The 23,244-nt window shown below is 54.9% G+C and overlaps 1 protein-coding gene and 1 long non-coding RNA gene across 19 annotated transcripts in view; one reads left to right on the top strand and one right to left on the bottom strand.

Moving 5' to 3' along the window:
• Positions 1–13,707, bottom strand: part of PTPRF (protein tyrosine phosphatase receptor type F) — an 86,205-nt gene extending 72,498 nt beyond the window's left edge. For 7 of the 14 annotated variants that reach the window (XM_067725812.1, XM_067725816.1, XM_067725822.1 and 4 more), the window contains exons 1-2: positions 13,559–13,707; positions 6,225–6,301 (exon numbers count right to left, since the gene is read on the bottom strand). The gene's annotated coding sequence lies outside the window, so the exon portion shown is untranslated. The remainder of the gene's footprint in view (positions 1–6,224; positions 6,302–13,558) is intronic. The other 7 variants (XM_067725818.1, XM_067725824.1, XM_067725821.1 and 4 more) reach the window with 2 other exon arrangements.
• LOC137218630 (uncharacterized) lies at positions 11,801–23,087 on the top strand. Of its 5 annotated transcripts, none has more exons than XR_010940804.1 (5): positions 11,801–12,166; positions 14,802–15,758; positions 17,746–17,862; positions 19,687–19,905; positions 22,818–23,087. It is a non-coding gene; the product is annotated as an uncharacterized lncRNA (long non-coding RNA). The 5 variants fall into 5 exon arrangements; XR_010940803.1 differs by lacking the exon at positions 11,801–12,166 and adding an exon at positions 12,171–12,308; XR_010940801.1 differs by lacking the exon at positions 11,801–12,166 and adding an exon at positions 13,761–14,070.
• Positions 23,088–23,244: the final 157 nt, after the last annotated feature.

Raw genomic sequence — 23,244 nt, 5'->3', positions numbered from 1 at the left:
CAAGGGGTGGGGTGCCCTTGCTCACAACTGCCATCCGGGCTGAGTCAGGAACCTGGGCATGGGGAAGACCATTCGGGATTGCATGAATGCCCCCAGGCCTTTGCTTACAGGGCTCCTCAGCCAGGTGTGCCCCCGCCGCCCACTCCGCCCAGCACCAGGGTGGAGCCCTCAGCATGGCCACCCCAGACGGTACACATACACCGCTATCACTCTCCAGCCCCGGTGGCGAGCTCCCAAGGGTCTCTCTCCCATGGCTCCCTTTCAGGGGGCTTCTGGGGATCTGTGTAAGCCCACCAGCTCTGCTTACACCTTGCTCTGGGCCAGGGGCTGGTGCACAAGACCCCTCATTAATGCTCTGGAGACACAACAGGGCGCAGAAGGGGAGTGAGTGACGGTGAACGCACCTGGGGGCCCCACAGTGGTACCTACGGATTCTGGTGGGAGGGTGGGGATCCGACCCAGGTGCCAGCTAACCCACAACGGTAAGAATATTTGCAAGGAGGTGACAGGGCGGGTGAACAGGAAGAGGCTGGCCTCAAAGATGGCTCTGCTCCTCCCTGGAAATTAGATCCGTCTCAATTGGGACAGTCGAAGGTCATAAGATCAGAGGGCAGGAGGTGAGCAAAGGTGCTGGGACAAAGCAGGTACAACTGTGAAGTGAGGCAGGGGCTGAACACAAAGGGGAAAGGGTGGGAGATGTCCCTTGTCCCAAGATCTCACCGGAAGTCTGAGACAGGCTAAGCAACAAAAGCAGGCCCACTGAAGCAGCATGGTGGGCATCCAGCCCTAGTTACACCAGGCCTGGCCTTCCGCTCGGTGTGGCGAGACCAAGAAAGAGGAAGTCCCCAGCACCATGCCCCATACGGCCAACTTGGGATGGAGGACACGCATCACTAAGGCCATGTCTGTCTGGGCTTTGTCATCATGGCACTGTTGTGCAGCAGTGCGACCAACAATAGAATTCAACTTCCCAGCAGACATCAGGTGGTAAACTGCCTGGCCAGGGTGTCGTGGGGGTATGGCCCCTTGATACAACCATCCTGCAGCTCCTGGTACACATATCAGCGGTGTGTTACACCAAAGGACAGAGGCAGAGGGGACTAGTGCAGACATCACAGGGTGCAACAATACCGTATTCACAGAGGTTTCACTCCCAGGTACAAGCAGTCAGGGTGTGAACCCTCCTCCCAGTGCAGACAACATGGGGGCATAACCCTCAGGAACACACACCACGGGGGACATAGCTCCCTGGTATGGATGTAAAGGGGATGAAGCTACAGAGAAGAGACATTATGGAGGTACAACTGCACAGCAGAATCATCATGGGGTGAAACTCCCCAGTACAATGATCATCAAGGCCTAATCCCCTGTAGCTGCCTTGGTACAGTAATCATGGCAGCGCAGCTCCCGGGGAGAGGCGTCACGGAAGTGTAGCAGTCCTGTCCAGACATCATGTGAGTGTAGACAGACATCATGGGGATGCAGCTGCCCGATGGACGTTATAGGGGTACGTTATCATAGAGGAATAACCCTGTTATACACATCATGGGTGTCAGTCCCCAGTACAGCCATCAAGGGGCTGTTAATTCCAGAGCAGACATCGTGTGGTACACTGTTGGATGAGATTCTGCCCACGGGTGTCAGAGAAACTGGGCTTGCCTCTGGTAACCCCACCCCCACTGTAACAAAAACAAGTGGCCGTGACTTGGGGACCCCAGGGTCCCCCTGTGTATCTGGGTCTGGAGTGCCTAGGATACTGTTCAGGTGCAAAAAGTAGGACAGACAGAGGTGAAGAAGTTGAAAACAATGACATTCCCTCCCAGAGAGCTCTTCCCAGCGGTCCACGGACACGAGGACACCCAGAGAGACGGGGAGACGCGGGGACACACAGACATGGACACGTTCTCAGGGAACTACTCAGGCAACCACAGAGCTGTCCGGGCCAGAGCCTCTCCCTCACCAGCTCCTGGTGTGAGCAAGCTGCCTCCGCCCCAGACTCTGGGCACACAGCCTGCCCCGGTGTCAGGCGGCGCAGGCCACTCCCAGCTCCAGGGCCCCGCATAGGAGGAGTCCTGGCTCCTGGGTCTGGCCTCCGTCTAGACGCTGGCCCTGCCCCCACCCCAGAGTGCTCAGGGTCACCTGTGGGGAGGTGGCGGGAGGGGAGCAGGGGGGTGGACCGACGCTAGCCTTGCTGGGGTAGCTGAGAACCTTCTGAAATCAGTGCAACGGCGTTAAGAGCAGAGCGTCCACTTCCGCCCACGGCTGGGTGAGTCTGGGCTCTCAACGGCCGAGATGAAAATACGGCCTGAGCACTTGCACACTCAGCTCGTCTCTGAATTGCACCGCGGACCATCGGTTCTACCAACTGACACACTTGGGCAGGAAAACAATTCCATACTGAACAATATTGTACAATATCATCAAATGTCATTTTTCTACACTCAGAATGGTTTTAACATACCCTTTTTCTTTGCTACATCAGTGTAAAGCTGCCTACTGCCCTTTCTTGGGAAGAGCTGTCCTTTATTCTGAAATTACGTCCTTGGTGCTAAAATGTCCTTTCTTGTAGGAAGTGATGGTGATAGCAGATACCAGTTGTTTTTTTTATGATGTCCTTACTTGGCAAGATAAAAAATTTTGCCAACCCCATGTCTGGCCCCCAAGTACTTTTGGAAACTGTACTGGTTTGTGAAACTGAAGAGCCTGGGAATCACTGCTCTGAGGGAAAAGGAAGGAGCAGGCCCCACACCGAGCCACAGGATTCGAATACAAACGTCACAGAAAGGCCTGTTACCCAGAGGCTAGGTCACCGCCATGCGGCCCACCCAACCACCCCTGCCAGCCTCAGTGGGGGGCCCCCCAGGAGAGACCATGTGACGCCAAACATGCGGGGGGTGGTTCCCTGGCTGGAGAACATCTGGGATCATTCCGAGGCCGCCTCATGAATATGAAAACACAAATTGATTTGTTTCCCTTGGGCACGTGTTATTACTCACAAATATTAATTAGTCTCCAAATACCACCTGTTCCTACAGCCTCCTCCCTGCTTCCTCCCCAGGCCAGGACCCTGGCTCTCAGGAGGCTGGGGCCCCAAAATGGGCATCAGCAGAAGGAGGGGTATCCAGGGCCCCAAGGAGCGGCCGGCTAAGGGGAGAGGCCAGCGCTTGGGGCAGAGGAGCGTGAGAGCAGGCAGAGCCCCGAGCTGTTCATCTTCTAACCGGTGGGCAGCTAACCCTTTTGTCACGTCCCGGACACTTCACCACGTGGCACTGCAGCGGTGGCCGGGGAAGCGGAAACAGGCCTTGTTACACTTGGGAAGGGAAAACCAACATGTTTCCAACTCTCACCAAACCAACCACCAGATTACGACGGGAATAAATCAGTCTCAGCCGTGACCCCAGCTCCGGGAAGGGAGGCTGCGGCAGGCTGCCTTTGCTCCTCCAGCCAGTTGGCCAGAGTCTGTGAGCACAGCCAGGATCTGCCCACTCTCCCTCCCTCTCGAAGCTGGGACCTTACTTACCCTCTGGCAGCCCTCAGCTCTTCGGTCTCCCCTGCAAGAGGACGAGGAGCTTAAGAAGAGCATCCCAGAGTCTTGGAGGTGGGGCACAAGCTCCAGCAGAGGCTTAGCTCTGGGGGCAGAAGACCAAGGGAGCCAGCAGAGGCACCTTCCTACAGCTAAAACCCCTAAGCCACCAGCCGTCCAGCCTCCTTCCTCTGGAGAGTGGAGCCTCCCTTGGGTTAATGTTCACCAACGTGGCTGCGTCTAGGCCTCTGCACCCACTCTTCTCTCCGTTGTAAAGAATGCCTTGTCCTGGCCCCAGCCACCTACTCACCCACCAGAACTCAGCTCCCGTGGCCTATCACTGTGAACCTTCCCTGCGTGGCCCTCCCCAGTTTCCCAGGTTTGTACAGCACAGTGAAGGCGCAAGAAGTGGTGTAGAACAGTGCTTCTCAATCCAGGGTGATTTTGCCCTGCTATGGGACATTAGGCGATGTCTGGAGACATTTGTGATTGTCCGACGGGGATGGGGGAGTAGGTGCTACTGGCACAGTAGGAAGAAGTGAGAGATGATGCTAGACATCCTACAATAACGGGCCAGGCCCTACAACAAAGGGTTATCTGGTCCAAAATGTCAACAATACTGAGGTTGAGAAACCCTGATGCAGACGGCAAGATCCTTTGCCCATGTCACCTAAGGCCTGCTGCCCTGGTCCCTGCCCCAGAACTCAGTCCCTATGGGTACCCTGGGCCCCAATACCCCAGGTAGGCTTGACATATATTAGCTGTACCTAGGCCTCGGGATCTCACAGCACCTTCCTCTCCCCCTCCAAGTCAGTCTTGCCTCCAGAGCCGGGCCGTACAGCACACCCCATCCCTACCCCTTCAACAGGCCATCAACAAGTGGCCTCCCCAGAGGACAGAGGGCTCCAATTTCAGGCACCTTTTATGGTGAGACTGGGCTCCCAGGAAGGTCAGACTCATCATCTGAGGATAGCCAGGTGAAAGGTATCTCCACACCCACCCTCCCCATCTGACCTTTCCAACCTGTGACACAGCCTTCCTGCTGCACCTTCTACATAGCCCCATAGCTCACCTCACCACGCACGGGGTCTGGCCCCCAGCAGATACCCAATACATGCTCATTTCCCTTCCACGCCCAGACCAGACCCATCTCTTCCACAGCCGTCTTCGCCAGCCATCATGCAGAACTGTCCAGTGGGCCCTACTGGGCCCTGAGCCAGAAGGCAGGGTGATGAACAAGACAGCCATGGGCTCTGTCTTCAAGGAGCTTACAGAGGATGGCCCAACCAGAACGCATCCTCCCCAATCCCACTCCTTCTCCAGGTCCCCATCTCCGTGACACCGCCATGATCACCCACCCAAGCCAGCCAGGCCTCCGCAAATTCTCCCTTTTCCTCATCCCACGTATATCACTGGTCAATACGTTTGAATCTGCCCTGGCTCCACCCCAACCACTGCCGTGTTAGGAAGACGTCATCAGCGCCCATGTCTTCGGTGGGCTTCCTGCCCCTGGTCACTCCCTTCCAGCCCATCCTGCAAACAAACCAAGGCCCCCTTTCAGCTTACAAAAATGCAGATCTGATCAAGGCCCGCAGCTCTGTTGGCTTCTTTATCCCCCAGGAGACATGCAGATAATGTTTCATGAATGAACGAGCAAATGGGCAACGGGTAGATGAAGGTGTGGATGTTGCTTCTCTGCTTACGAACCCTCAGTGCCTTCATACCACCCTCAGGAGAGGCTACAGTCTTTATTTAGCCTGACAACCAAGGCCCAGCACACTCTGACTCCAACCTAACTCCCCAACCTCATTCCCTGTAACTCCAACCCACACGTCTGTGCTTCTAGCAGAAAGAAAGAAGTGGACTTCAAAGAGACAAAGAAGGATGGGCCCAGATCCTGTGAGTACCTTGCTCTTTCTACCACAACCTACAGTTCGGAACAGTCTTTTCTACAGAAACACGGTGAATGGGAAGCATAGAGATCCTGGTGTAAGTCCTAGAATGTTACCCGGAAGCCTATTTCACACCTACTGCAGCTGACGAGCTGTATATCATTCCCCACTCACCTCCGTCACCCACTCTGGCCAGAAACCCAGGAGCCATCCTCAACACCTCCCCTCCCTCATGCCCCACATTCAACCCTTCACCATGTCCTGTCTACTTGGTTTCCCTAAATAACACTCAAATCCCTTCTCTCCACCTCCATCACCGCCTTCCTGGTCCAGGCCTCCATCACCTCTCTGCCACACGCACACTGGATCATTCACGCCCCTAGTGACAACCCTTCCACAGCTCTCCACCGGCCTAAGTCAAAATCCAAGCTTCGGGCTTCCCTGGTGGTGCAGTGGTTAAGAATCCGCCTGCCACTGCACGGGACACGGGTTCGAGCACTGGTCTGGGAAGATCCCACATGCCACGGAACAACTAAGCCTGCGTGCCACACAATTAAAGCCTGCGCGCTGCACAACTACTGAAGCTTGCACGCCTAGAGCCCATGCTCCTCAATAGGAGAAGCCACTGCAATGAGAAGCCTGCGCACCGCAACAAAGACGCGGCAACCAGATAAAAGCTTGCGCACAGCAACGAAGACCCAACGCAGCCAAAAATAAATAAATTAAATAAAATAAATTTTAAAAAAAATCCAAGCTTCTTGGCCTGGCCCTCGGCACCCCTGCCCGGCCACAACCGGGGGGACACTCACCAGGACTCTGACTGCTCACGCCCGTCACTCTTGGACAACCAGCACTGAGGGCAGGGCACTGGGGCCTCTGCTCCTTCCTGGAAAGAGAGAAAAGGATAAGGAAACGTTAAGAATTTCATTACAGCAGAGCAGGTATTGACACAGAAAGACATTCAAAATTTGCTGTTTACGAAGGGGGAAGAAAAAGCAGGTTATGGAACTGTTCCTGCAGGACGAGCCCCATTTAGAAAAATGCCCATCTCTTCACTTCATTTACTCACTTCTTCCATATTCCTGAGCACCTACTACGTGCCAGGCTTTCTGCCAGGCACCCTGCATATAGCCGTGAACAACACAGACCAAGTCCCTGACCTCAGCAGAAAAACTTGTGTCCAAACTCCTCAGCACCACCCTCCAGCACGGCAGTCGGCGCCGCCCACCTCTGTAGCCCAATCTGGCCACGCTCCCTCCCGCCAGCCAGCCAGCCAGCCAGCCAGCCCGCCCGAAAACTTCCTCTTCTGGTCCTCAAATGTGCCATCCTCCTGCAGTCTCTCAGCCTTGCCCGGGCCCTATGCCACTGCCTGGACCGCACTCCTCACCTCTTCTAGCCAGTGACCCCTCGGATCTCAGAGCCAACAGCATTTTCCAGGATGTTCTGGACTACACGCCTGGACCTTGCCTTGGAGTGGTGACCACGACATGATTGATATGATTTATTTATTTACACAACTGCCGAGTGGCCGCTGAGTCACAACCATAAGCTCAGTGCGTGCCAGCTCACCTCCGTGTCCCCAGCACCCAGCAGAGAGCCGGCACATAGTAGGTGCTCCCTCAAGATATGCTGACTGAGCAGATGAACGCGCGAATGAGCTCGCAGAAAACAGCCCAGCCTGGGAGGGCCGTGCCAGCACCCGTGCAGCCTTCAAAGAAGCTTCAGAAGCAATATTTATTTTTGCCTCTCTGCTGCTCTATAATTTTTATTTATTTATTTATTTTTAATTTTTTTAATTTTTTTATTTTTTTGCGGTACACGGGCCTCTCACTGTTGTGGCCTCTCCCATTGCAGAGCACAGGCTCCGGACGCACAGGCTCAGCAGCCATGGCTCACGGGCCCAGCCGCTCCGCGCCATGTGGGATCTTCCCGGACCGGGGCATGAACCTGTGTCGCCTGCATTGGCAGGCGGACTCCCAACCACTGCGCCACCAGGGAAGCCCTGCTCTATAATTTTTAAAATGAAGGTGTGCCACTGGACGCCTCCTCCGCTGGCACACACAGGGCGACAGAGCCCGGCGCCTTCCTTCCAGGACAATTACTGAGCTCCCACCAGCGTGGGCCCCGTCCTGAGTGGGGGCAGGGGTCGGACACGCCCACACCCTCTCACCTGGCACCTGGGAACCAGCCTCGCTTGAGACCGACCGCGTCTGCAACACAGGGGAGTTCCTCGTGCCTGAGCATGGCCAGGACAGGCCTGGCCAACCCACGACCACCCGCGCTGACCCTGCAGCCCACACCCTCCCCGGCCTCCATCACCCCTCCCCCCACAGCTCACAACCCAGGCCTCAGGATGGCCGCAGGCTTCCGTCTCCCAGCCCCCCAGCTTCTCCGCAAAGTTCCCTGTGGCCTCCCCGCTCCCAGCACACAGGCTGCCGGGCGGGTCTGGCCAGACAAACCAGCTTCCGTGTCCCAAACTCAAAGGCCCGTTTGTCCGGCGACGCCTGCCGGGGCCTCACAGGGCCAGATGTGGGGCTGAGGGACCCTGGGGCAGAGGGGCAGAGTCTGAGGTAGAGAAGGGGGAGGGTCCCCCAAGCCAGTTGCCCTCCTGCCGCGCCTGAGGCCACACCAGGAGCACTGGGCTTGGCACCTGGACCCAAGCTGAGCAGAAACCACACCTGGATAGAGGAATGTGCCCCAGATGGCCTGGAGGTGGGTCAGGGAACAGACAGAACAGGCACAGAACCCTGCACCTGGAAAGACGCTACAGCACGAAGAGGATTCTAGAGGAGCCAGATCAGCACCTGGAACCACCAGCGTCCCAAATGACCCAGGAGGGCAATCAGAACCACCTGTCAGTCACCAGCAGCAGCTCCCAGAAGCACCCAGACACAGCAACAATCAGGGCTGCCGGCTGTGCCCAGGAGACCAACTAGGAAGCTACTCAGGAACGGCTGACCGGGACCGGACCCAAGTTAGGACTCACTGCTTGGCACCCACAAAGGCCTCATAAGGGGTGAGGTTGGCAGCCATGACCACGATCAGGTACGCAGGCCTTGGCACCCAGCCGGAGCTGGCCCCTGGCAGGGCTCTCCATCATTTGCCAAGCCTGGAACCTGGCCTGACAGTGGGACGAGGAGTAAGCTGAAATCTAGAAGAGCACGGACGCCCCTCTAGAGCAGCCCCCAGGCAGCCCCGGTAGCTGCACCGCAACAGTCCCCAGAAACAGCTAAAACACTGCCGAGGAGCCCAAACCATCGTTCTCAGATCTGGAGGTTGTGGAGACAGAGTCTGGGTGCATCCGGACCTCAGAGGCAGACACCCCACTAGAGGGCCCAGGGTGGATAGGGGGGACAGGGAACCCAACACACCAAAGCTGCTCCTTCTCAGAATCCCCTTCCACCCACTCCCAATGTGGGGTCTCTTCCCCAGGGCTTCATCCTCTAGTCTTCTCACACCAGTCCACCTGAAGGTCAAATACACCTGAGCAACACACACAGTCCCAGCGATGACATGAGGGCTGAGGGCTGGGCGCTTGGGTTAGGTTAGCCAGCTACCCTAAGCTCAGAATTGCAGCTACTTTAGGCGAGCAGGTGCCCAAACCTTAACAATGTCTAGTTTTTAAAGCCGCTCCCACTGAGATTCTGATGGGGATGGTTTGCACCTCGCCCTTTGAGGATTATTACAATAACAACTGCTAACACTGAGATGGCAGTGCTTATTAGATGCCAGGCCCTATTCTAAGAACTTTCTGCACATTAACTTCAATCTTCACAACAACCCTGTGAGACATGGAATTTTGTTATACCCATCTGACAAGTGGGAAAACTGATTTAGAGATGTTAAGCCACTTGCTCAAGGTCACGCTGCTATTAAGCGGAGTTGAACCCAGCGGTTTGAAACTAGAGTCTGCGCTCCTCACCACTGAGGTTGTCTTCTCTTGAACACAGCTCTACACCCTCTCGTATAACTCTCCATCCTTCCTCTGGCGCAGACCTCTCTCCCCAACTCCAGATCCTCACACACAACCACCTCCTATAAGTCCCCCACCCGACCCTCAAATGCTCCAAGCATCTCAAAAACAACATGTCCAGCCCTGAGCTCATTATCTGTGCCCCAAATCTACCTCTCATCCTCAAGTCCCCAGCTCAGTGAAGGCCTGACCCACTCACTCCCAGGAGCCTGGACCCCTTCCTCTTCCTCACCCCCACATCCAATAAATCATCCTGCCCTAATAAATGTGCCTTCTAAGTGGCTCCATGCTACCAAGCCACAACTCTCTCTCACCTGACTGACTTGTACCCTTCTCCTCACTGGGTATCCTGTCTCCATTAACTTCCCGTAGCCACAGAATCCTCTTCCAGAAGCATGAATCTGATCATAGCACATTCCACACACACACACACACACACACACACACACACCCTCAAGCTTTAATTCTTTGATATCTCCCTTTTGTGTTCTCACAGTAAAGTTACAGTAACTTAACAGGGCAATAGAGATCCTCTGTGATTTGCCGCCACTAGTGATAAGATCTCTGAGTGTTTAGTCATATTGTTTTCTTTTCTGCCTAGAGTGCCCTTTCTTCAATTGGAAAACTCTTATTCATCCCTCAAAACGCAATTCAGATAGCCTGTTTTCTTGGTCTTCTTTGAGACTCATCTCTCCTTGACCTCTGAACTCTCCCCTGCCTCGTGGTGAACTCCCCCAATCTTGTAACCTCAGCTCAAAATTGCGGCTGCTTTAGGTGAGCTGTTGCTGAGCTCAACCTCAGCGGCTCCTAAGGGGTGGGCTGCCTCTTTTACACAGTTGTTAGTTCCACAGGACGCATGGCAGCCTGGCTGAAAGTGCCTAGCCCAAAGTCTGGCACACACTCGGCAATCAATAAGAGGTTACTGAATTGCTCTGCCTTCCCATGATGCAATCTGTTCCCTCCGGGACCATAAGCTCCTCAAGGGCAGGGCCCTGGCTGCAAGCTTGGCCCAAGAACACGGCAGTGTCAGTCACATGGGAAGCGACCGCTACTGCTGCTGACACACTGCCACACAGTCCCCTTAGATTCTCACGACAGCCTTGGGAACTGGCCAAGGTTGGATGACCTCTCCCATTTTACAGGGGGTGAAACTGAGACTCAGGGAGGAAGGGATCTCCTCAAGTTCTCAAACTGGAAAATGAAGGGGCTGTAGTATGTGTCACAGCCTCTGTAGGAAGAGGTCTGGCTCCCACCTCCCTCTGGCGAAGGGCCCTCAGTGCTGGACTCCCACAGTTAGGACTGATGGGAGAGAGAGTGGAGGGAGCGCAGAGAGCCAAGGCCAGCATTTTGCTACACATCAGCAACAATTCCCAAGAAAAGTAGCGAGTCTACGCTTACAGCAACCGCCCCCCCACCGCCCCAACCGGTTCACCAGCACCCAAATCCAGCCTCCTCTCCTAGAAGCCCTGGACACCACACCCACCCTCACTAAGTGCACAAGGTTGACAAGAGGGGAGGCCAGGAGCTGCAGGCGGAAGGAGGGAGGAGGGCATTGTATGAAAACAATTTCCTTGTTAAAGGAAATAAAAGAGGGAAGAGGAAGAGCAAATGGAAAAGAAAACAGAACTACAGAGACATTTCAAATGTCTCTGAGCAAGCAAAAATGTGCGAGAAAGTGTGTGCACACGATTCCCTGGTGGCACAGTGGTTAAGAATCCGCCTGCCAATGCAGGGGACATGAGTTTGAGCCCTGGTCCGGTACGATCCCACATGCCGTGGAGCAACTAAGCCCGTGCGCCACAACTACTGAGCCCGTGCGCCACAGCTACTGAAGCCCGTGCGCCTAGAACCCGTGCTCCACAACAAGAGGAGTCACCACAAGGAGAAGCCCACGCACCGCAACGAAGAGGAGCCCCCCACTCGCCACAACTAGAGAAAGCCCGCGCACAGCAACGAAGACCCAACGCAGCCAAAAATAAATAAATAAATAAATAAACGTATTAAAAAAAAAGAAAAGAATGCATGAGACTGCAAGTGTGCACACACCCTCCCTGGACTGTGCATAGGGGTGCAGTGAGAGCACAAGCAAGCACACAGACCGGTACATGGGTGTGCAAGCACAGCAGATTTCTGAGCTCTGGCTGCCATGCAGGCCCAAGTGTGAGGGCACTCAGGAGACAAGTGGATGTGGAGTGGGGGTGAGGGGTGGGAGGGTGAGCTGAGTGTGGAAATGAGAGGGCTGTGAGTGTGTGGCCTGGGCCTGGGGCTGCGGAGGTGGGGGGCTGCGCCTGGGGAGGTACACCGGCTCCTTGTTGAAGCCCTGGGCTCATTCATATAATCAGTGAAAAACGGGGATTTTCCTGCTTCCTGAAGCAGGCGCTGATAAGGAGCCAAGCATAGAATTTCCTGAGGTTTTCTGACAGAACCCTGCTCTGGATCCCAATGGATCCCTCATGCCTCTCAAAGGATCCCTCAGCAGATCTCCTTCCTTCTCAGGGGATCCCTCACCATTGAGGATCCCCCTGGAAGCATCAGCCGTTGATCCTTCTCCAGGCCTCACACCCCAACGCACTTCTCGGGATTCTCTGGCCAGATCCCGCACCAGGTCACTCTGGATCCCTGCCCCCATCTGCTCAGGAGCCGAAGTGGAGCCTTCATCACCAGCACGCAGCAGTCCAGCCTCCCAGGCCGGCCCCGCAGCCCCCAGGGGAATCCAGAGGACCACCTCCTCCCTCCCCTCCTGCCAGCAGCCTCCCTTCCTTTTCACAGCTCAGACAGGTACCAGGCTCCCACCCACCAACCTGCTCCAACTCGGGGCCCTGCACTGGGGGTGGGGGGGGGGTGTTGAAAACGGAAGAAAAACTAGCCCCTCCCCCACCCTGGGGTGGAAGAACCAGAGGGGCAGCATTCCAGAGAAACGGTGAGGAGGCCAGCCAGCAGAGGGGCGGCAGAGACTCCAGTCAGTGGGAGACAGAGACACCAAGAGACCAGCGAGAGACACGACAGAAACCCGGGAAGGGAGACCCAGGGATGGGGGAGGGAGCACAGAGAGACCTGGGAAGAGAGAAAAGACACCCGGGGAGAGCACAGAGAGACCCGGGGAGAGAACACAGAGACCTGGCAAAGAGCACAGAGAGCCGGGAGAAAGAACACAGAGACCCAGGGAGCGAGAACAGGGAGACCCCGAGAGAGTCGCAGCCAGCTGAGAGACTCCGGGATTACTGGGGCGGGGGAGGGGGTGGGGTGGGGATAAGACTGGGAGGCCGTGACACAGGGAGACAGAGATACAGAGACGTGGAAGGGCACAGAGAGGCACCGACACACGGAGGGAAACGGAGAAAGAAGCTGAGACAGGATCGTGGGCCAGCGATGAGGACCGCGGCACACACAAGCACGGGACGGGACGCGGGGCGGCGACTGAGTGAACTTTCCGGAGCGGGTCCGAGTGGACACGTCCTCACGGGACAGATCGCTCCAGGGCCTTCGGGTCGTGGCACCCGGGTGGGGGCGGGAACAGCCCGGCCCGGCCCCTCCCTCCCCAGCCCGCGCCGGCGACCCCGCGGGGTGGGGGATTCCAAACTCACGCCCCGCGCACCCCGGGACCGCACGTGCGCCCGAGCCGCGAGCGAGACGGGGGCGCGGCGGCTGCGGATCCCCTGCCGACTGGGAGGGGGCGCCTGTGAGGCGGGGGCGCGGCCTGGACCCGCCCGGAGCTGGGGTGGCTGAGGGAGGTCGAGGGCCGCCCCCGGAGCGCGTCCGCGCTGGTAGTAGGGGGAGACGAGGCGGGACCCAGGAAGGGAAGCACGGATGCAAAAGGGAAACTTTGCGCTGGGTGGGGGGGCGCGGGCTGCGGCTCAGGTGCGGCGGGAGGGAGGGGGAAAGGGGGAGGAAGGGAAAGGCGGCGAGGGGCGGCGGGGAGCTAGCCAGCCGGCGGCGGGGTGGGGGGGCGCGTCTGCCGCGGGGTAACGCGGGGAGGAGCCGCCGGGCTTGGGGCGGGGGGGCTTAGCCGAGGCTGCGGGCGCGGCAGGTGGGGGCGCGGCCCGGCCTAATCGGCACCCCCCAGCCCCCCGGGACCGCCCCCAGCTCCGCTCGGCGGACGCGGAGAGAGGGCGGGGGAGTGGGAAAGGACGGATGCGGAGGGAACTGGAAAGGGGCCCGGGGGTCACTCACCGCCTATCCAGGGGCCGTCGGTCCGCATGTCCCCCCCAAGCCGCTGGGGCCGCTGCTCCTGCTCCTCTTCTGCCGCCGCCGCCGCCACCGAATCCCACTCCCGCCACAGCCACCCGAGCTGGAGCCGGAGCCGGAGCCGGAGCCGCCGCCTCTGCCGCCGCCGCCACCGCTCCCGTCGCTCCCGCGCCAGCTCCAGCCGCGCGCCCGCGCCCGCGCCCCTGCCCCTGCCGTGCGCGTCCCCGGCGCCGCCCCTCCCCTCGTGCACTCTCGCTCGTAGAGCTGCTGAGACGCGTAGGCCCGACGAGGCCTCAGCCCAACCCCGAGCCTAAACCGACGCGGGCTCCAGTACCGAGCCGGAACCCCAAAATGAGCATGGACAGACCCAAACTCCCATACGAAGTCCGGATCCAGTTAGAGGCTCTCAATCCAAATATGAACCTGATACTACTCTAGGACCCCATTCCCTCGATGTGAACCTGATACCGAGACCAGACCCACCCCCAAACTCAATAGTAAGTCCAAACCCCTAAATGTGCCCCGAAATTGGCTCAAGTAATAATTTCAATCCGAACCCCTATAATGACCTCAAATACCAATTCTGACTCTAAACCCCTTTATCACCTCTACTTGATAGTGACCCCATCACCAACCCTGGTCCTTAAATGGACCCCAGTACCAACGCTGATCCCTGATCCCTGTATGAAACCTAAAGTCCAATGGCTCCCTTCTTATGGACCCCAGCACTCTTTTCTGAACCCCAAGCCTTACATAAACCTCTAATACTGCAGTCCTAATCCCAGGTCAACACCAACACCCTTTCTGAACTGGGATTGAGTCACCAGAAGAGGACCCTAATACAAATACTGACCTCAAACCTCATCCATATGGGGGCCCATTTAAGACCCTACATTGACTCACCTCTAATGGTAATCTTGGAACCCAAGATTTATGAGACTGGCTTTGCAGAAACTCCACACAAATCCACTCAATCCCCATACTCACTCTCTACTTCTCCGACCCGATGTCAACCCCAGAGCCTGGCCAACACCTCAATATCTACACCAATTCCAACTGTGAACCTGAGTCATGTTGTGAGTTGGCCCCTGAGTTCAGGACTTGATAATGTCCCCCAAGCCTGATATAAACCTCAGTACTGAGTTTCTGACTCCTCATATCAAACTCAGATGCTGACCCTATAAATTTCTGGGCTAAACCAATAACTTACCTGAAGATTTATTCCAAGTCCTAACTCAGGAACTTGGTAAGCTCCAAACCAAGAGCCACACCTTGGCACCAAAGCCTCCGGCCCCAGACGTGTCGTCCAGTCTGTGCCACACCAGCTGTCTCCTGCCTGCCCACCTCATGAAAGACGGGGTGCCTACCCCTACTGCTCTAGGTAAGATGAGGACCCCTATGGGATCTCTGATCTATGGAGTCTCTGTGATACCACTGTGAGTCTGCAGGTTAGGTGAGAAAGTTTGGGAATTGTTGAGGCATCTGGACTTGGGGATCATAGTGTAATGTGCAGGGCAGGGGGAGAGATGCGGGTCTAGGGATCTGGGCTGAGGGGTCAAGTTCGGGTTATCACCTAATTCACTGCCTGCCTTTGCCCTGGACTTGGATTTAGAAACGGTGCGTGTGCGCCCCCTGGTGCGTGAGAAGGGGATGGGACTGGCTCCAGTGATTCTGGGCAAACAACTAGATCCGGATTCCGGATGACAAACGGATCAAAAATGAACATTCCTAGTCCGTGGTTTTTTTATCCATTGGTAATTTTGGTGTACTGTGGGGGAGGCATTGCAAATTTCGTGCATCTTTAGACGTTTTGGCCTGTTTTTCAGTATTGGAGTGGGTTAGGCTTTCGGGGGGTGGGATTCTTCTAAATTTTAAAGTATGCTTTTTGGCCAGTGATACCTGCTCATTGCTGACTCGTGAAAACAGTTCCTCTTGGCTTCAATGGCCTACACTCTCCTCCCTGGCTACTGTTTCTCAATCTCTTTAACCATCTCCTGCTCCTCCCGAGGTCTATCCTAGGCCATCCCTTCTTCCCCTCTGCCTCCTGTCCCTTGGACCATCTCTACCACCAACAACCAAATGCTGATGACTTCCAAATCTCTGTCTCCAGTGTGGGCCTTTCTTCTGAGCTCAGGACCCATATATCCAAGAGTCTTCTCTAGATCACTCCCCGGATGTTCGTCAGGTAAACTGAATTCACCCTCTCTCCTGCCCCAGATCTGCTGGCCTCCAGCAGTCCCATCTCAGGCAGCAACACCTCATTCACTCAGTCACTGGGCCAGAAACAGGGCATCTTCCCTCCTGCACCCTCATCTAATGCAGCCTGCAAATCTTGAAATGTAAAAAGGGACTAGAGATCATCCCAGAGGGAGATGGGCAGGAGTCGGGGATGGAGAGAGAAAGAGTGGGGGAGGGGAAGAGATGGGAGAGAGACAGAGACAGAGAGCTTCTGACTTTTGGGTTTTGGTTCACACAAAATCAAGTTGGTCATAAAGTCTCTCACACATAAGTCATAAAAAACGCCCCTTAAGACTTACTCTGTGTTGAGTAGCGTCAGTACCCTGGAACCAATGGTACCTATTTAGAACCATCACTTCCTCCAGGGAGCCACCTCTAACCCCTGGCTGAGTTGAGGGCTTGCCTGCCCAAACTCTAAACACTGGGTGTCACCACCATCAGTATCTGTGTCTGTCCCCCCCGGCCCCACACCTTATAGGTTGTGGGTCCCTTGAGGGCAGGGCAGGAGGGATGAGCCTGCCTTGTCCACTGCCATATCCCAGGGCCAGTACTGGGCCCTGATACACAAAAGGTGCTCAGTACATATTTGTTAAAGGAATAAAAAGATAGCTTTTCCTCTTCTGTGCTCAGGGACCATCAGACATAAGTGACCAGGTGGGGAAAGCTCCCTGACCAAGCCTCAGAGCTCGTCCACACCTGGGGCTTCTGTTGGCCTGGCATGCCCTGAGAGGGGCTTGTGGTGTTTGCTGACCTGTGTGCCTGCAGCCTGGGCCTCAGTGGGTCTGCAGCTCTGGCAGCCTAGTTCCCTCTGTCCAGCACTGCCTAATCTGTGACCTAAATACTTGGAAGGCCCGTGGGCCAGGGGCCTTGCGCTCCGATGGCTGAAGTCAGCAGACCCACTCACTGCTGGGCCAACCAGCCTCCTGCTTCAACCCTCACAGGGACAGAGGGTTCTCCGAATCTCAATCCATTGGTCTCTAACCCCCTGCTCGCCCACCTTTCAGTACCACGTGTGGTCAGGTGTTTGCTGAGGTGGGGCGTGCCCAGATCTCAGCACGCCCAGCGCCTGGAACTGGACACAAGGCCGAAGTAAAGGGACCAGAGGCCCAGCCCTGGGGCCACAGAGACAAGAGCCTCGGGTGGCTGGGCCTGTGAATGCCTGAGAGCCGTGGAAAGAGAGGAGCCACGGCTCTGTCCAGACGGCCAAACTCTGAGCTCGGGGTCCATGTGGACTCGACCCGCTGCTCTGCTCCTGGGCCTGGTGGGGAGGGACGGCCTTGTGCTCATCTGTGAAGGCCGAGTGCTACCACATGGTAGATCTGTGTCTGTCGGGCTCCAGCCCCAGGGGGCAGGGTGAGGGGAGAGCCAGATGTCAGCTCCCACTCACTGTTTACCCTGTGTCCAGGTCCCAGGCCCACTGGACACTGCTCAAACTCATGACGTAAATACAACCCTTAGTCATCTCTTAGTTGGTCTCAATCAAATTAAATTCAGCTTGAGTCCCTGGCCAGCAGATCTGTGAGAATTCCATATCACTCACAGCTCTCCTTCACCTCCCCTCCAATGGTCCAAGAATGCCGGGGGCTTGCACAGCCCCCAATATGCTCAGTCTGTGCTCCTCTTTGCAGAGAAAGGCTGAGGTCTATTTCAGGCCGGCGCTGCCATTGCAGACGTTAGTCGTCCCTGCTGTGGGCCTCCCACTATTTGTCCCCCACCTTCAGGGCCACTCCCCCATCCCTGGCTCTATGGGGGTCTCTCCCGCAGACCCTCAAAGTTGCAGCCCTTAGACCTTGGCATTTGCAGTCACACACAGCCATTTTCCTGGGGGGAGAGGGGTGCATGCCAGGGTGGGACAGGGAATGCCCATCCTCCCGCCTGTCTCTTCCATGATGGAGAATCAACTCCCTAAGACGCGGTGATGTTCTCCCTCTCAGTCCGTCAGAAAGAACTCAGATGCCAGCACTGCACAACAGTCTGTGTACCATCTCAGGTGTGGAGTGGGAGGAAAAAGGCCCAGACCCTAGAATGCTAATGCCTTTCACTCCTTCCTGGTGAGTCACTATGTGGGGGGCGGGGTGTGTGAATGAGATAGGAGTTAATGTCTCAATAGAACACTCTGCTGATGACTTCCCCTCAAGCTTCTCTGAGAAAACAGAGGCTAACGGGGAGGACATCTCCATCCCCCACTATCAAATCCACAAATCCACCCCATCTACTCCTTCCTCTCTCTCTCCCTCCTGAGATGCGCCCTGTCATGGCAGGGGCTGACCCCACCTGCCTCCTCTTTACTGTACCATTCCCATCGACTTGCAGTCATTCTCAAGTCTCTCCCACCCTAAAAAGTCCCCTCCCTGGACCCCACCGGCCTGTCCAGAGTGGGAGAGATGGAGCGTTTCTCTGTTCTCCTTCACAGCAAACCCAAGAGCTGTTGACACAGGGAGCCTCCCCCCTCCCGTCTCCTGTACACACTCAGTCCACTATGACACAGCGTTCGGGACCAACACCCCTCTGAAATTGCTCTTGACATGATGACTATTCACCTCCCTTTTGCCCAATCCAACGACCTTGCCCGTTTGCAGCTTAGTGGACCTCTCAGTGGCCTTTGCTACTTCAGTCCCTTCAGTGTCAGCACACACAGACCAGCTCCTGACCTCCTTGTCGAATCCCCATCTGCAGGCCACTGGGTCACCTGTTCACACCATCACCTGCTGGGCCTCGTCCCGTCCCTCACTGCACCACCTGCTCAGGTGACCTCAAGATGAGATAACTGTTGGGTCTCCTCAGACCTCTCCACCGTGGACCTCTCTGTGTTCTCCTAATGCATCTGCTCTCTCCTTCCATTGCTTTTCTTCTTGTCCCACCTGGATTTCAAGGCTTACCATTTTGATAACACTCTCGTCAATACCCTGAGCCCCTCTGCCTCTCTGCCTTTTGATTGTATCTGTCTGGCAAGCCCCCAGCGCCGGATGAGCCCTCCTGTCTGCATTCTTGTGCTGTGCTCAAACAGCCAAGGAACTCCACAGGTCAGAGTGATGTTCCCATAAATCATAGCTGCTGACTGCATACGGGCCCTCGACATATTTCTCCCATCAGCTTGGAACCCCCTTCTCTGCAGTGGCTGTTTTCAGCCTTCGCCGTTTTCTCTTTAAGCCTCCAACCAGCCCATTTCCTCCTTGCTGGCAGATGTGACCTCGACTGCTCCTTTACAGGATTAGAGCCACAGACAGAAACCCGCGCACCCCCGCCCCCACCACCCAGTTTCCTACTAACTCAGTCACACGTCTCCCTACACCTGCCCCCTCTCCTGCTGCCTCAGAGGAAGCACCCCTCCTCCTATCTCAGGCCAGGGCTGCTGCCCATCCTTGACTCCCTAGCCCCTGCTGCTTCTCTATCCATTATCCTCTCCCTCTCTGAGCTCTCCTTCCCACCAACCTGCCCCTGCAACCTTAACCCTGGCTCCCTCCCCCACTGTTGGTCGTTGGGCATTCCTGTCCACTCCAACATTCAGTCTTATATTGCTTTCATCTTCCACAACTTCCCCAAAACATGATATTTGAGCTAGGACCTCCATGTCTCAAAACTGGATGGGCATCTTTCCCAGTATTCATCTTATTAGACCTCCTGATTATTCAACTCCTAAAACATTAGCTTCTTTGACTCCCTTGACACCATACCCTCCTGGTTTGTCTCTTAACTCCTTGGTCTCCTTCTCAGTCTTCTTTGCAGGGTCACGCTCCTCCCTTAAATGCTGGTGTTCCTCAAGCCCATTCCTAGGCCTTTCCCCCTCTCACTGTGGACCCTCCCTGGTGATCTCATCCATGCTATAGCTTCAGTTACCGTTCATCTGCTGATGATTCACACCTTTATGTCTCCAGCCTGGAGAACTTCCTGTCTGAGCTCCAGACCAGCGGGAGCCTAGCCAATGGCTTCATCAACTCCACCTCCATTTCTCAGAGGACCTCAACCGCAACACGTCTGAGACCTAACTCGTGGTCCTCATTCTCTCACCTTCCCAGCGTTCTCTTTCTCAGTGGATGGTACCATTGTCCATCGAACAGGCAAGCCAGAATCTTAGGAACCATCACCAAATCCTGGTAATTTTACCTCCAAAGCATCTCTCTAATCTCCTGTTACCTCTTATCTGGATTCCTACAGCGGCTCCTAATTGATCCTACTGTGTCTGCCCTGTCCTTATCCAGTCTTATCACGTCACTCACTCCCCTTTTAAAACCTTCTAATGACTTCCCATTGCTCCTGGGATAAAGAGCCAACCCATTAACAAGTACTAAGCGCCCTCCCCTTGCCCCCAGCACCAGTCCAGCATCACTGCTCCCCCGCTCCCCACTGCTCAGTGCCCTCCAGCTGCACTGGCTTCCTTTCAATTCCTCAAACACACATATGTGCCCCCACCCATCCCAACCACCAGGCCTTTGCACATTCTTTCTAGAAGACTTTTCTACTCCATCACTTCACTTTTTAATTCATTCTTCACTTTTCGCCCAAGCATCATTTCCTTGGGGCAACCTTCCCTGTTGTAGGTCAGGGTTGTTTGTTACACATTCTTACTGTGTCCTGTTCCTTCCATATATAATTATATTACATACATATCTCTCTGAGCCCCTCACCCTGTGTGGGAGGTGGGTGGAGTCCATGGGGGTTCCAGGCCATGTGGGCATTGGGATTCATAAGCGTCGTGGGGGACTTCCCTGGTGGTCCAGTGGCTAAGGCTCTGTGCTCCCAAGGCAGGGGGCCCGGGTTTGATCCCTGGTCAGGGAACTAGATCCGACATGCCATAACTAAGAGTTCGCATGCCACAACTAAAGATCCCGCATGCCGCAAAGAAGATCCCGCACGTGGCAACTAAGGTCCCACGTGCCGCAACTAAGACCCGCTGCAGCCAAATAAATAAATAAATATAAAAGAAGTAAGTATAGTGGGGGCTTCTGACCAGGGGCTTGGAGCTGCACAGGTGTATATCATGGACACCTCCATGTTTCCAGGGGCTCCCCACAAGCTGTCAATGACACTGGATGTCCCGGGCTGAACTGGCCCCAGTCAGGACAGACCAGTTGCGGGGCAGGCCGGCGTTTGGAGACATACAGACCTGGTCTGAATTACACCTGTGGCACTTACCAGCTATCTGGTCTTGGGCAAATTACTTCTCTGCCTAAGCCTCACTTTCCCCTTCTGTAAAAAGGGGATACTACTTACTTTGCAGCATTGTAAAACTGACATAAAATTGTGTTTGTAAAGAGCTTCATCTGCGCTTCACATCACAGGTTCTTGAAAATAGAAGGTATTTGCTGATTAGTAGAATTAGCATAATCAAGCCTCTAAAAGCATCGGTTTGGAGGACCATTTAAAAGCTAATCCCACTGGGTCCCATATCCTGGTAATCTTCAGCTACTGTCTGAATGAGAGCCAGCTTCCTCATTCATCAACCTCCTTCTGCACTTCGTCCCCCCTCATCCAACTTTTCACTGCTCCCTCCCCAGCCTTCCCCTGTAGCCCTCTGTATACCCTCAGCCTCTTCAGAAGTCCTTCCTCCAATTCCTGCCTCACTGAGGACCCAGCAACTATCTCCAGGGAAGCTGCCATTCTCCACAAGTGCAGAGTAAAGAGGCGGGGGCAGAGCCTTCCCTCTCACAAAAGCCACTCCCAGATCATATTCCTTCAACCTCTCAGAAAAATTCCTGCTCGTTTAAGGTTCACGCCATCTGGCTCTTGAAATTCATTGATTCAACCAAGATTTATTGAGTGCTTTTTCCTCTTTCTCTACTCTACCTTCTTTCTGAAAGGGCTTGGGTGACATTAAAAACATGTAATATAAGATGCTTGGTACATAGTAGGACTCTCTTATACTTGTGAATAAATGAATACATTTAAAAATGTTACATAGGGCTTCCCTGGTGGCGCAGTGGTTGAGAGTCCGCCTGCCGATGCAGGGGACACGGGTTCGTGCCCCTGTCCGGGAAGACCCCACATGCCGCGGAGCGGCTGGGCCCGTGAGCCATGGCCGCTGAGCCTGCGCGTCTGGAGCCTGTGCTCCGCAACGGGAGAGGCCACAACAGTGAGAGGCCCGCATACTGCAAAAAAAAAAAAAAAAAAAAAAAAAGTTGCATAGAAGTTCCCCTCTCCCCAATCCCCCCTTCAGAGGTTTCATCTAACATAAACAGACAAGTAGAAGGTTCAGTCTTAGACCTCCCTTGAGTTGTTCCATTAGAAGCTGGTGCACCATTTAAATGTTCTTCTAGGCTCTGCAGGGGATCACATCTCATAATGCTAGTCACCACCTGGAGCCTGGGATGTAGATAACTCAAGAACACTTTGCTTCCTCCCCTTGAACCCCAGCAAAGAGGTGGGAGGTGGAGCAAGCCCCCTGCCCCTTCACCACGGCACCTTTTTGTTCTGTGCAAGACCGTTACATGAGGCTGAGTTGCTATATGTGACTTGCTCTAATGCAGGGAAGGGCAGCTTAAAAGAATTCCAATTACAGCTGGGTAATAACTAGGAGTTTCCCTGAGACCAGAGAGAAAAGTATCTCAGGAATCAAATGCTGGACTTCCCTGGCCATCCACTGGTTAAGAAAACTCCGTGCTTCCACTGCAGTGGGTGGGGGTTCTATCCCTGGTCCAGGAACTAAGATCCCGCATGCCGCGTGGCATGGCCAAAAAAAAAAAAAAAAAGGAAAAAGAAAAAAAAATCAAATGCTAACTTCACTCTCCTGCCCTCCTTTATACAGGTTTTCTCTAAACTGCATCCTTCATCAGCTCTCCCTTGCAACTGAGAAAATCCCTTCCTTCCCCACCAGGATGGGGGTGTAACTCCCTGGATCTCTTCCCTTCCCCCATTCAGTTCCCCAAGATAACTCCTGAGTCATATCTGCAGACTTCATCAAGTTGATCAGTAATGCTCAAATTGATACCTCCTCCCAAAGATTATTCTTGTGGGGAAGAGCTTTGGCATTCTAATTCCCATTCTTTAAGGCGGGTTTCTTTTCTTCAAGGGCCCTGGTCCAGGAAGATCCCACATGCCGCAAAGCAACTCAGCCCATGCACCACAACTACTGAGCCTGCGCTCTAGAGCCCACAGTGCCACAGCTACTGAAGCCCGTGCACCTAGAACCCGTGCTCCTCAACAAGAGAAGCCACTGCAATGATAAGTCCGTGCACCACAACGAAGAGTAGCCCCCACTCGCCACAACTAGGGAGAAGCCCGCACACAGCAACAAAGACCCAACGCAGCCCAAAAAATAAATAAATAAATAAAATGAAAATATTCTTTTCAATATTCATTATCCGTACTGGTTTCCTTAAATACTGAAGTTGCTAAACAAATACATTCATACCCATAGCTCAAAGATTTTACTTCTTAGGTCTAGTACATTCTAAAACCATATTGAGAAAGCAAATAATTCCTAAACGGCCTCATAA

The sequence above is a fragment of the Pseudorca crassidens genome, chromosome 2 (genome assembly GCF_039906515.1).
Source record: "Pseudorca crassidens isolate mPseCra1 chromosome 2, mPseCra1.hap1, whole genome shotgun sequence".
Lineage (NCBI taxonomy): Eukaryota > Metazoa > Chordata > Mammalia > Artiodactyla > Delphinidae > Pseudorca > Pseudorca crassidens.
Note: the sequence above shows the minus strand (reverse complement) of the source record. Positions and strands in the feature narration are given on the sequence as shown.